This window comes from Phascolarctos cinereus, unplaced genomic scaffold (assembly GCF_003287225.1).
Source record: "Phascolarctos cinereus isolate Bilbo 61053 unplaced genomic scaffold, phaCin_HiC Scaffold_5;HRSCAF=322, whole genome shotgun sequence".
In the NCBI taxonomy this organism is placed as follows: Eukaryota; Metazoa; Chordata; class Mammalia; order Diprotodontia; family Phascolarctidae; genus Phascolarctos; species Phascolarctos cinereus.
In genome coordinates this window covers 34,179,371-34,193,684 of record NW_027555958.1, presented here as the reverse complement: position 1 = coordinate 34,193,684, position 14,314 = coordinate 34,179,371, and the positions used below count along the sequence as shown (strand labels likewise).

Below are 14,314 nucleotides of genomic sequence, written 5' to 3'. Positions count from 1 at the left end.
CCTCAGGTCACCTCCTCCTGGCAGCCTGGTAACCTCCTCCCCAAAACCCTCCTCTTTCAATCTTCTCCCATTAGATTGTAAGCAACTTGAGGGCAGGGCCAGTCTCATCCCTTTCTCTGTATTCCAACACTTAGCACACGGAGTCTGACGCGACAGGTGGTTCATAAACGTGACATGACTGACTCTGAAGCTCAGAGAGGTTAAGTGACTTGCTCAAAGTCCCACAGTTAATAAATCTGAAGATCAGAACTGGCCCCCAGTGCTATTTCTATGTGATCATTTCTGTGGTAAGTAACAGCAAAGACTGCCTTGGGTGGGGGGGAGAACTTGCAGACTTGCAATGCCATTTGTCTCTGAGGCCCTAAGGGCTGTTCTCTTCAGTTACGGAACCGCTAACTGAGGAAGTGCTTTAGCTCAAGTCAAACATTTCTTAAAGCTCTAAGATGAAATGATGGGCAGCCCCTACCCTCGAAGAACACAGGAAATCAGAACCCACAAATAAATGACTAGAAAACAAGTTAAGTGCCAGGACAGATCCAAACAGATTCAAGGAGGGGAAGATCACCTGGGACTGGAGAGGGGGAGCGATGATGGCCTAGAAGGGAAGAAAGCAAGGATTTCAGCCACCACCCCAAATTCCAACTATGGAGCAACAACACAGACCAAAGGAAAGAATGAGAGACTGACTACTTGGGCTACAAGGAACAGGGCCCAAGGCCCCCAGTCCCTCCTCCTTGGTGCTTTTGGTGTCGATGGCCAATGTGAATAGCACACATGCAAGACAAATCTGAGGTCTTGAAATGACTGACCTAACTGCAGAGTCCTATCTGGGGCTCCCTTGGGTCAGTCCCAAATGAACTAGATGAGCTGCACAGGAGGGCTCCAAAAGCCAGTGAAGCCAGCCTTTTAAAAGAAAGGGCTGTGTTCTCCCATTCTCGTGTACTTCTGTCACAAATGGAGATGGAACAACCCCGACTGGACCTGTCATCTTAATGTCATAACATCATCGTTTGCAGAAAACGTCCTCAGTCTTTTCACTCTCCTAAGGGTAGCTGAACTCATGACTGCTGCAGGAAACGTGAAAATGGCCACGAAGAAGTTACCTCCACTTCCAGTAAAGAGCCAACTGAGACTGCAGACAGAGAAAGTAAGAGAAACTAGCTGGTGTTGTTCTGACGGTGTCTGGACTGAAGAGGGACTCAGGGGCCCACCTGAACCTAAAAGTCATTTACCCAATGTAAGCAGATGGGGGACAGCTAGGTGGCACAGTGGACAGAGCACCGGCCCTTGAGTCAGGAGGACCTGAGTTCAAATTCGGCCTCAGACACATGACACTTACTAGCTGTGTGACCCTGGGCAAGTCATTTAACCCTGATTGCCTCACCAAAAAAACAAAAAACCAAAAAAATCAACAAACCAAGTATTGTGCTAAGCTTGGCTTTAGAAATATTATCTCATTTGATCCTAATAACCCTTCCAGGTAGGTACTGTTATTATCCCCATTCTGTAGTTGAGGAAACTGAGGCAAACTGAACTTAAGTGACAAGTAACAGCTAGTGTCAGAAGCTGTATTTGAACTCTGGTCTTCCTGGATCCAGGCTTAAAAGGCTTTATCCACGGTGACACCACGTGGCTCCACATAAATGACAGCAGTTTATTGAGAAGGAAATCCATTTTAAAGACCAATCCACTGACCAATAAGGGCTGTGGCCTCCAGAATGGCCAGGGAATAACATGATGAAAGCCAGGACAAAGTACTCAATGAAACACTAAGGTATTCATCTACACTTCTAAGAAAAGCAGAGGCATTTACAAGAACCTGAATTTTCCCCATCTCTGCTGTTTGTGTGCACCTGTTTGGGGAAGCAGGCAGTGGTAACAAAGCTACCAAATAAATTTAAACAATTATTTTTCTGGAACTTTTCTTTAAATTTGTCTTCTCCACCCACATCCCACCCACAAGGCTTTTTATCAGATCTCCCAGAAGTAATCTGCCTTCAGATGCTCATCAGTTTTATGATTAGGAAGGGACTAGGGATGAAGGTTAAAGATATGAAAGGCTTTCCAGGCCCACACTTCTTAGTTGTGCACTGCTCAGAGAAAAATGAGTCTACAGAAGTGGAGAAGCCCCAACATAGCTTCTCCAGAAAGCCGGCAAGCTGGCTTTCCTAAATGCATGTGAATACCACGTAGAAAGCACTCCAAATGGTTAAAGGGCAAGGGGAGGAGGGAGAGAGATTTTAGAAAAATACCAGGTTTCCTGTTAAAGTAAATATTAAAAACAATACATAGTGCAGAAGGTCAGGATCTCTGCACACATTCCTCTATCTCAGAAAACACAAGAGGCCTATGTTTATACTACAAGAATAAACCACATTCTGTACAGCCCACTGACTCCAAATCCAGTGTTACTTTCATTGGAAAATGCATCCAACCTCTGCATCCGACTTCTTCTACTTTTATTTATTTACTTGTTTTTTGGTGTTAAGGCCACAGCATCTATGATACAGCAACACCGGAGGACCTGGACTCTGCCTCTGATTAGCTGAATGGCTTTAGGAAAGTCACACTCCCTTCTCTGTCCCCAGTTCTTCCTCTAGAAAATGATGATTTTGGTTCAAGTCCCTTGCAGATCTGAAATGCTCTGATCCCATGAGGCAAACAGACAACACGAGCCCGTTTTGTTCCAGTTTCTTCTCTCACTGCATCGAATCAATTTTTATTCTGCCTCTTGCACTGTCTAGAGCAAACAATCATCTCCTCTTTCAACTTGGCATTATTATATCTGTTTAAAAAAACAACAAACACAATATTATTTGCAGGCAACAAGACTGGGAAGGTAGAAGAGAATGAAAATTAGGTCTCATTCTGTTTTAGCATTTCATAAGTTCCAATCACAGCTCTGGAACATTTTGGACATTTAAAAGATTCACTGAGCTCCTTAAGAAATGCATTATGCTATCATCATTTCACCAGTACTCCTCACATCCAATCTTGCAATACTCTTGGTCCATTTCTTCCCCTCCAAATGATCACTTTGACCACTGTGTAAGGCACGTTCCTGACTACATTCTTTTTAAAGTTTTTGTTGACGTCTTGACATATTTATATCACCTTCATCTCTGAATACATCTCTTCTGTGGGTAGAAATGGCTTTGAACGAAATGTTTTACAATGAAAGGGGGAAAAAACCAAATCAGGCAAGCTAACACATTAGGAAAATCCAGGGGCAGCTAGATGGCGCAGCGGATGGAGCACTGGCCCTGGATTCAGGAGGACCTGAGTTCAAATCCGACCTCAGACATAATAACACTTACTAGCTGTGTGACCCTGGGCAAGTCACTTAACCCCCACTGCCTAGCCAAAAAAAAGAAAACCTGATAGCATATGCAACATTCCTCATCACAGTCCCACACTTCTGTAATAATGGAGGAAGGTGCATTTTCTCCTTTCTTTGAGGCAAAGCCTGGTCATCACAATTACAAAACATGAAGTTTCAGATTTCTTTTACTCTTTAATCTTAGTGTCCTATGTTTCCCTGGTTCTGTTTGTTTTATTCTGTTTCAGTTTGTAGAGGTCTTTTCCATACTTTTCTGAATTCTTCATGCCATAGTTTCTACAGCACAGTAACAGGCACCACAATTCAATGGGCAGCGCTTTATGCCCAGTTCTTTAATACATCAATAAGTGCCTGTTTCGTTTGAAGAATGACACTTTTTCAGGGCAGTGATTTTCCAAGTCTGATCCATGAACCACAGTGGATTGGACTGTTGAAACAGGTCCACAGGCAAATCTCCTACCTTACTCATTTTGACAATAACATCTATCTCTTTAATCATTTATCCTTCAATTTTGTCTCTTTAAATGTGCAACCCTATTTCTCCCATTAATTCTGATGAAGTCACAGTCATTTTTGCTTCTGTATTTAAAAAAAAAACAACCACTAGTCTTGCCAAGTTCCTGCACTTGATGTATGACCCTGGAGAAGCTGATCCAGGTGTCTCAGGGCCTCAGCTTCATTGTGAGTAAAATGAAGACAGTCATAACTACCTAGAAATGGAATGGGCCTCTTTAGGGGTTAGAATTAGTTGGTTCTCCCTCCCTTAAGAGCTGCATGAACACTCTGGGGGATTTCTGTACAGTTCTAAGGCCCAAATCTATGATGTTGGGATCAAAACCCGGCCCTGTTTCACATGACTGTTGGAAGGAAAGTATTATACAGCTCCATAAGGAGGAGCAAATGGAGCAAATGGAGGTGATTGGAGATAGCCTGCTGAAGACCAAAACAATTCTAAGGGCAGCAAACTTCCAGGTCAGGTCAAGGTAGAAGCCTGGGCATTTTACCACTTGCTGCAGGATCAGATTCATGAGAATCATAGAACTTCACTTAGAAGAGCCTCCATAATCACCTAGTCCAAGCCATACATAAAAGAATTCCCACTAGAATACACCCTGCTGAAAGACCTAGAAGGAGAATGCGTGCGCGCGCGCACACACACACACACACACACACACACACACACACACACACACAGAGTCAATTCCACTTTGAGACAGCTCTAATCACAAGGAAGTTTTTCCATGACATCAATCTAAATTGGCTTCTACCCAAATTCACCCCTTGCTCCACGTTCTTTCCTCTGGGATAAGACAAAGTGCTCTGCCCAAGTTTTCTCCAGATTCAAAATGCCCAGTTCCTATGGCCAAAGGGCTATAAAACACCAGATCCCTTTGATCCAGCAATAACCACAGCTAGGTCTATATCCCAAAGACATAAAAAAAAGGGGGTGAGTGGGGAGGACCTATATGTGCAAAAATATTTATAGCAGCTTTTTGTGGTGACTAAGAATTAGAAATCGAAGGGATGCCCATCAATTGAGGAATGGCTACACAAATGGTGGTATATGATTGTAATGGAATAGTATTGCACTATACTATAAGAAATGACAAGAAGGATGATTTCAGAAAAACCCGGAACGATTTACATGAACTGATGCAAAGTGAAGTGAACAGAATCCGGAGAACATCATACACAGTAACAGCAACACTGTTCAATGAGGAGCAGTGAATGACTTAGCTATTCTCAGCAATACAATACCCAAGAAAATCCCAAAGCACTAATGAAGCGTACTATCTGCCTCCAGAGAAAGAACTGAGGTTGACTGAATGCAGACTTTTTTCTTTCATTCTTTTTCTTAAGTCTTCTTGTATAAAATAACTAACATAGAAATGTTTTACATGATTGCACATGTATAACCTATATCTGATTGCTTACCATCACAGGGAGAAGAGAAGGGAGGGAGGGATAGAATTTGGAACTCAAAACTTAAAAAACAAATCCACAAATGTTAAAAATTTGTTTTAACATGTAACTGAGGGAAAAAAATAAAATATGTTTTTAAAAATGACCAGTTCCTCCAAACTCTCCTCTCTGCGTCACAGTCTCAAGGCTCTGCATCCTATATCTGGCTGCCTTCCTCTGGACGCTCTCCAGCTTATTAATATTCTTCTTGGTGCTCGGATCTGAACCCAACATGCCAGATGAGTACTGAGTAGGAGGATCACCTCCCTGTTCCTGGAAGCCATCCATGCCTCTGACTGCAGTCCAAGGTTGCATTACCTTCTCTGACCACCCTATCACAGTGCTGAGTCACTGAGCTTGCAGTCCACTAAAATTCCCAGATCTTTTCCAGAACTGTCTCCTGTCTATCCTTGCCTCCCCTGCCTTCTATCTGTGAAAATGATTTTTTCGTTCCCAAGTGCAAGACTTTGCCAGTTAGTCCTACTGAATCACAACTTATTTAGATCATATTTAGTCCAGTGCTCCAGCCTGTCAAGATTCTTGACCCTGTCAAGATATTCCACCCAGCTTCCCATAAACTGTGTTTGATGAGTATACCACCTACATCTTTATCTAAACCAATCGATTACAATGTTCAACGATGTAGGGCCAAGCACAGATCCCTGGAGGATATCACAAGAGCCTTCTGGCCACCTGGTCACAGAAAACATTAAGGATAGTTCTGCACTGGTCATCCCACAAGTTTTGAATCCATTTGATCACTTAATACATTCAAAGCTTGGCTGAAATCTGGATAAACTCCTCATCTCCTGCCCTCAGACTAGGGGACTTGGACATACACACTGAAATTCCCTCAAACACCATCACCTCCCAGACAGTCAACTAACTTATTTCCTATGACCTCCACCCTACCTCAGCTAGACAAAGAGGGTCACATGCTTGATCTTCCCATTACCCACAAGTGTTTCAACTTCCATGTTCACTAAGTCTGAAATGTCCTTATCTGATCACAATCTGCTGTCATTCCGCCTCTGCCTTCAATCTCAAAGCTGATCCTTTGAGGTGATGGGTCTCATCACGGGCTCCAGTTCCTCCTCCACCCCTCAGTTCCTTTCCAGGCCATCACCTCTGCCCTGGCTCCATTCTTCTCCTTTCCCCATTTTAATCTGTTGACGAACCAGTTCAACTCTACATTCTCCTCTTCTGGAGCCCCTGCCCTCTTACTGCACAGCCAATATTGCCCTGCAAAGCTTCAGCCTTTGATCGCTCTCACCAACCATGGCCTTTGATCCTAGTCATGTGCTGCTCAACCAAGTCAGAAAAAAAAATCAAGAAGCCCTGCTGACCAGCTTCACTACCAATGCGCTTCCATAAGCTCCTACTCGCCCATCACACTCTCCATTGTGGCTCTTCCAAACCTTTCGTCCCTCCTCCAACTTCCCATGGCTCCTCCTCCCCCTACTCTCTCAGTTGAGAACCTTGCCTCACGCTTCACTGAAAGAATTAATACCAGAACACCCTCTTCTCCTCATCTCACATTCCTCAGATGCCTTCCCCAACATCTCCTCCTTCACCTTGATCACATATGAAGAGGTTGGCCCTTCTCCTTGTCGAGGCAAACCCCTCTCTATGCACAAATGATCCCATTCCATCCTGTCTTCTCTGGCAGATTGCCCCCATTATCAGCTTTATTCTCTCAATAATCTACACTGATCAGGAAGGTCCTTGGACGTTCGTATCAGCCTCTTCAGACAAATCCCTTCTGTTTTCACTGGAATTGTTTCCCTTTGTATCCACAGGCCACTCCTGGACTTCTCTATCACAGTACTTCTACCTCAGCAACCCCTTTTTGAAAAAATTATCACTAAAGCCAATTCAACAAGTTATGGTAAGTGCTCTGCTTTTGGCAGAGTTCCAGCAAACATCTGGATTACTGACATCTCCCCTCACTATGGACTCTCATGCCTCTGTGCTGGGCTTGTGATCTTACCCAAACTCCCCAGCTACCCCCTCTTTCTGGCTAGGTAACGTATGGCACACTCCAATGACAAAAATCTCTTCTGTTTCCACTTTCTTTGACCTTCACCCAAATAACTCCATCATTCCTCCCCTGGTTCCTGGATTTACTTACAGAAGCAGGATTAGGGATAGAGAACGGCCTTGTGATTTCTTTAGCATAGGTGATTCCGAAGTGCTACTTCCCTGAATTAGGCCCTCCAGTTACCCTTGCTTGGTGTTTACTCTGAGTATCAGTATGGAGGATGTTTAAGTTCTGAGTTTTTATTACTGACAACTTTCTGGAATTTTGTCCCTTCTGAACTTCTGGGTGTCTCAACTACTATTCTTCCAGTTACTCGCCACAGAATGTACATGTGGTTTACAATCCTTTCGATCACATTTGTAAGACACCTGGCAAACAGCTTCTTCTCAGCCTTTATTCGTCCTCCATGTCTGACCAGATGTCGTCACTCCAGCATTTTAAGCCATGGCCCAGAAGTCCAAAGCCCATTCTCCAACACCACCCTCTTAGGTAATTGTTCGCTTCCAAAGTTAACTTGTCTTTTTTTCATCCCTTGCCTTCAATAGGCAACACAGAGGAAAACAAAACCTACATCCCTCTGGCCTTCAGTTTATTGCCCAAAGCTTTACAGAAGTTGGCCATGCTTTTAGCTTCCTTCTGGAAGTGACATCTGCACCCATGCAAATCCCTGGAAATAGAGCATTGTCACCCATTTTGTTACTGTTTGGATGGATGGCTCTCTTTTACCTTGGATGTGTGCCAGGTGAAGACCACAAAACAGCTGGCTAGCAGCCCTGAGCAGGGAATCACCAAATAGCGCCCCTTTTCTCTCCTCCTCCTGCCTCTTTCTGAATATTTCTCTTGAGAGTTTCTGTAGCTCTACTATATCCTTCTTTGGAGGATAAACAGATTGTTCTTCTGCAAGCATCCAGCTTTCTCTCATCTTCACCAAGAGCCTCCAATCTGTTTTAAGCTCTAATTTCACAGCTGCTCTTTCCTCTTCCATGCTTCTCTGCATCACATCTCTTCAACAACTGGACAAGGATCACATCTCCCCTTTTTTACCTCAGTTCCCTTTTCTCCCCCCTAAGCCTTGTTTCTGTTTCCTTTTAGAAGCCCTTCAATTCTCCCCAACAACCTGGAGTGTGGACAGGCATTCCTTGGAGTCCTCTTCCTCCAAGGGGGCACACGAGGCACTCAGGCTACTCTCTTTTTGTCTTCTACTATGCCGATTCCTACTAGTTTTAATAAGAAGTTGAGGATAAATATTATAAACTCAGTTTCAGCTTGAAGCAAAAAAGGAGGTTTGTTGATTCCAACTTAAATTATTTCAGGCTTCTCACGCTTTTATTTTCAGGGTGAGCTCACAGAAAACAACTAGCCACCAAATAAGTCATCTTAATTAATCTCAGAATGAACATCATCCCCCCCCCCCCCCCCCGCCGCCCCTGGCAAAATGACCAAGGATGTACTTCAGAAAGCCAGTTTATTACAAGGCTATTCTGGTTCTATATTTCCCTACTTAGAATAAACGTATTTTTAAACAAAAGAGAACACAGCTTTCTTAGTGTTCAATTTTTATACCTCATTATCCTAAATTCTAACCTAAGATACAGCTCTGACTAGAATGGAATGAAGATTCCTTGAGAGGAAATGAATATACAAAAATAGGCATTCAATATTTTTCTTATTAATCCAGCAATTCTTAACTATATCAGCTTCCATGGGTCTAAGTATCATCTCTACACAGATGACTCTCCTACCTATCTATCTATCTACCTAGCCAGCCAGCCAGCCAGCCCTAGTCTCTCCTGAATTCCATTCTTGTTTTGTTAATTGCCCATTTATTGGATACATCCAACCAGATAGAGCACTAGACCTGGAGCCAGGAAAACCTGAGTTCAAATCCAGCCCTCAGACCCTTACCAACTATATGGCCTTGGGCAAGTCACTTACCCTCTTGTTTGCACTGTAATACAGGGATAATAATTGCACCTACTTCCCACACAGTGAAGAGCAAATAAGAGAATATCTGTAAAGCTATTAGAACAGTACCTGCCACACAAAAGGCATTATATAAATGTGACTTAGTATTATTATTATTGTTGTTGTAGTTATCATCATCATCATCATCATCATCATCATCATCATCGGATGTCCCAAAGGTGACTCAAATTCAAAATATCCAAAACAAAGTGCATTATCTTCCCCCAAATCCTCCCCTCTTCCTCACTTCCCTATTACTATTAATGAAACTGTCATCCTCCCGGTTTCCCAGGTTCACAACCTGGCACCCTCCTCTTTACCCTTCAGATAAATCAGTGGCTGAGTCTTTTCTATTTTACCTCCATAACCTCTCTGCTAACGACCTGACCACTCTAGTTGGAGAATTCATCACCTCTTGACTAGATCACTACTGCAATTCTAACTGGTCTTCCTGCTATCTCCTTCCTCCATTTAAGCCTTCATATAGCAGCCCAAGCATCCCAAAGCACAGGTCTGGCCAAGGCCTCCAAACAAGAAGCTTCAGTGGCTCCGTCTTGCCTTTAGGATAAAACAAACTGCTTTGTCTGTCTCCTAAAGCCTTTCACAATCTGGCTCCAGCCTATGTTTCCAGGCTTACTCACCATTTCTCTTCTCCATGCACTCTATGGTCCAGCAAAACGAGTCTTATTTGTTGTTCTCCATACAGGACATTCGATCTGCAGCCTGCAAGCTTTTGCAAAAGCCAAAAATGCCCCCCGCCCCGAAATCCTTATGAAGGATTTCAAAGCTCCTCCTATAAAATGCCCATGCCGCTCATTGGCACCTAGTTAGCTGCTAGGGCCCTCCCCTATAATGACTGTGTATCTACTTTCTAGATATTTTGTAATTATTTGTTATTTGTGTATGTCCTTTCCCTCAAGACTGACTAAGTTCCTTGAGGGCCACGACTGTTTCGGTTTTGTCTTTGAAGTCTTTGTATCTAGCACAGCTTTTTTTTTTTTTATCACATAACAGGCATTTATTAAGTTCGAGCAGAAAGAAGGAACCAACATTACAGTGACTTCATACTCATTAGACTGGAAACTTGTTGAGGCCAGGGATCATCTTTTTCCAATTCCTGGCACACAGTGGACACTTAATAAAAGTTTACTGGGGGCAACTAGGTGGCACAGTGGATAGAACACCGGCCCTGGAGTCAGGAGGACCTGAGTTCAAATGCAGACTCAGCCACTTGACACTTACTAGCTGTGTGACCTTGGGCAAGTCACTTAACTCCATTGCCTAGCCAGAACAAAACAAAAAGTTTGGGCTATCTCTGGTATAGACAAAGGGCAATCCTAGGCCTTTATCAAGCTGCTTTACATTTCACTCTAGTCCTTCCCCCACCCCCACTTCTCCTACCCCAATTCATTATGCTGGAATTCTCTTTTCAGAGCTCCTATATTATATCACACCAACATCTCTGGGTTTTCTCCTTAGACCAAGTTCCAAGCTCCTTGTCTTTCTCTTTGCTGCTCTACACAACTGTGCATGGCCAGTGTTCTCGCTCATTTCCTCCAACTGCCTGGTGCTATCCAGAGCTCTATCTACTTCAGTAGCTCCTTCACTCCCTCCCCTTCTTGGCCTTTAAATCCAAGCTTTTCCCAAACCAACCCTCCCCCAACTTCCACCCCCAATAACATACCTGGGCTCTGAAAAAAAAAAGTTTATTTGCAAAGGAGTCTTAGTTAAATCAGATGCATGCCCTATTCTCTCTTACCCTTAATAAAGTCTTCCTTTAAGGTTCTTAGAACTGTCTTTATACAAGTGCAATGCATCGTGAACAAAAAATACAGTGTGTACTACTGTTATTAAAGAGAATAATTAGCCACCATGGAAATATCACAAAGGGGTCTCTTCAGTGGGGGAATTAAGCTAGAAGATCAGAGGGACTCAGAAGAAACAAAGATTCTGTTTTCATGCAAATGTCTTTAGTAAACGAAGGAGAAAACACCAAACTGAAGCCTTTAAATAGAATGTTTTCCATGAAGCATTACCTGCTCTTTAAAGGAAATGATTCATTTTATCAGGATAAAGAAAGGCTTAATGAACTTTAAATTATTTAATTTAATCTTTAGTATGCCATGACTTCACGGGAAGTCCTCATTTCCCTACATCTCACAGCCAGCTAGCCTCACATTATCAAAGAGATTGCACAAGTAACAGGGAAACAGTGTCTACCTCTGAGTAAAGGATTACCATTTGGTATTTATCATCTGCACAAAAGTAGCAATGGGGGGGAAGGGGAGAAAAGGAAAAAGAGACAGGAAATTCCCTCCACAGCTGAACAAACTTATAGCACTCCAACACAATTCATCTGACATTTAGGTACTCCTCTGACCTGATGGAAATTTCCGATACAGAAAAGGAATTATCAAACTTTTATAAGTGTTTCCTAAACCGCCTTTTTCTTTTAAAGCAAAAGGTCCTTCATCTACCATAAATTCCCTACAGTATCATAAACTAGTATCACATTTTAAACCAACTATGTGAAGTGACCTATAACATTTATCCAACGAACATTATTAAGCACCTACAAAATGCATGGCACTATGCTAACCTTGGAAGGAAAGACAGTGCGATCCTCCCAGCTTAGACTAGAAGGAGAGATAAGATGTGCACAAAGATAAAAGCAAGGTCAATGATAACGAATGTCTCCTTTTGACCTCCTAACAAAGGGATTATCTATGGCCAAAGAATGAAATAATGGGTTAAAGAACTGTAGGAAAAAGTCCAAAATATCTCCCTGTGAATTTTCCAGGGAAGAGAAGTAAAACATGTTTCACCAGATTGAGAAGTTAAAGATAACCTGAGTTTTGAGAGGACAACTCACCTTTTCCACACTTCCCCTTCCTCCTCACCTCCCCCCCCCACACACAGAGGAATTCATTCTCCTTATCAGAAAATCTTTAAAGGATCCATTCCATCCACTCCTCCAAGGCTCAGCAGAGGTAAATTTACACACCCATTTCCCCGAAAACTCCAAAAACCTTAGCCATTTTAATCTTAAAAAAAAAAAATCAGAGCCAGTAGGGCTCAGAAGAGAATTTGTACCTCTCTCAAAGGACAGGAAGACATTTTCTCTCTCAAGATGCACCTGGTTTAGCTCTGCTTTGTCTACAAAAAAAAAAAATCCACCCACCCAGCAATGTTCTGTGCTCTTCCTGCCTCTCAGCAAGGAGCCTGCAACATCTTAGGCCTTTACACAGCTGCTTCTGTCTTTCTTTGAGATCCAGTCCATACTGGAGCCTCCCACCAACAGGGTAACAAAAAAGTGGGTTTGAAAAGCTGCTTCCATCCACAGCTGCTGTGGCCTCCAACAGAGGGCTGAACCTGAACTGGAGGTAATCAGGAATTCCTTTGCAGAGGGACATTTTTCCACTTTAAAATACCAAATTATGTTTGCACAGCTCTCACTGGGCGACCTTTCTGGCTTGTCTAGATTAGTCTCTTAAGTCACCATATCTGACTGAAACTCAGACTGTGCCACAGGGTGTTGAGAAGCTGGTCATGGGACCACGGCAAGCTAGGTTTAGGTTTCCCTTTCTTTCCTTAATAACCCAAAGCACATCCTCTGCCCAAACCCACCCGTCTACGTCCCCACTACCCCCCAAAAACACACCAGCGACCCACGTATCAGGTGCATTAGTTGCTTCATCACTTAACACACTGCAGTTACTCTGCCTATGCACGAGTTCTCGGGGAATCTGCAACTAATAGCTTTGCCTTTACAGAAGAATCAAAATCACTCAATTAGCGTCGGCGAGATGTCTCTCCGCCACCCCTCTCCCTCCATTCCCTGCATCCCAGCCCATCCCCACCTTTGGAGGAGGGCAGTCCCTCAGCCGGGCCCCGCCCACCCCCTCCTCCAGGTGGCAGGCTCCCAGCGGCTGGGGGGGGGAGGGCTGGCGCAGCAGCCGCGAGCCACTCCCATCCTGGGTCAGGACCATAGCTCATCGGGACCTCCCCCTGGCCGTCAAACCCAACTGTCCTCATTTCCCAGCAGAGGAAACTGAGGCCCAGAGAGGTGCAGCGACTTGCCCAAGGTCACACAGGGGCCAAGGTCCGAGACACGACGTGAACTTGGGCCCTCGAGCTGCACACCTACGGCACCCTCTTCCGCCGGCGCCCTCCCCCTCTCCCCAGGAGCACCTCCCACCCCCGCCCCATCTCCCTCATCGCTCATCTCCAGACGACGCGTCGGGGGGGGGCGGGCGCTGGGGCCACCGTACTGGACGAAGGGGGGGGGAATCCCCACTCCCCACCCAGAGCCCGCGCCCTCCGCTGCCTCCTCTCGCCTCCGACCCGGGCCGTCCAGCCTCCGCGCCCGGCTGTAGCCGTGCCCGGCCGCGCCTGCCCTCTCTCCCCCGCTCCCGTCCCCAGATGTCCCTCCAGCCACGGCACCCCGGCAGCCACTACTCACTGTCGGTGACTGGGCCCGGCCCTCATGGCTGCTCTGTCCCCGCCGCCAAAGCTCCCTGACCCGGCCCCGCCGTCACCTCCACAGCCGCCGTCGGGACTCGCCGGGCGCCGCTCGTGCGCCTGCGCAGCCCCGAGAGCAGGGGGCCTCGGCTACTGGTCGCGCCTGCGCAGTCAGGGCTAGCGAGCGCCTTCCTCAGTGCCTGATGCCCCAATCCCTCCTCCCTCCTCCTCCAGGTGCGGGTGGGGCGCGCCAGGCCAGGCCAGGCTCAGAGTCCGGCGGCTGCCTGCCCGGGCCAGGACTTCGCCGCGAGGGAGACGAGCTCATCCACGCTGTCAAGCACCATGTTGCTTTCTAGTGCCCACAATGCCACCTTTCCCCCAGCTCAGCAGTGCTGCTGCCAAGGAAGTGACCACTCCCAGAATGCCCTGGGGCCCCTGTCAATGGGGTGACCGCCCCCAGAAGCTTTGGGGCTCCTCTCAAGGAATCTACCCCTGGAATACACTGAGTCTTTGTCAAGCGGTGATGATGTACCCCCACAGTGAGG

General features: G+C 45.3%; 1 long non-coding RNA gene across 1 annotated transcript; it reads right to left on the bottom strand.

Moving 5' to 3' along the window:
* Positions 1–1,630: 1,630 nt before the first annotated feature.
* LOC144457484 (uncharacterized) lies at positions 1,631–14,029 on the bottom strand. Its single transcript, XR_013486821.1, has 2 exons — positions 13,771–14,029; positions 1,631–2,785 (listed from the first exon to the last, which is right to left on the bottom strand). It is a non-coding gene; the product is annotated as an uncharacterized LOC144457484 (long non-coding RNA).
* Between the last annotated feature and the right edge of the window lie 285 nt (positions 14,030–14,314).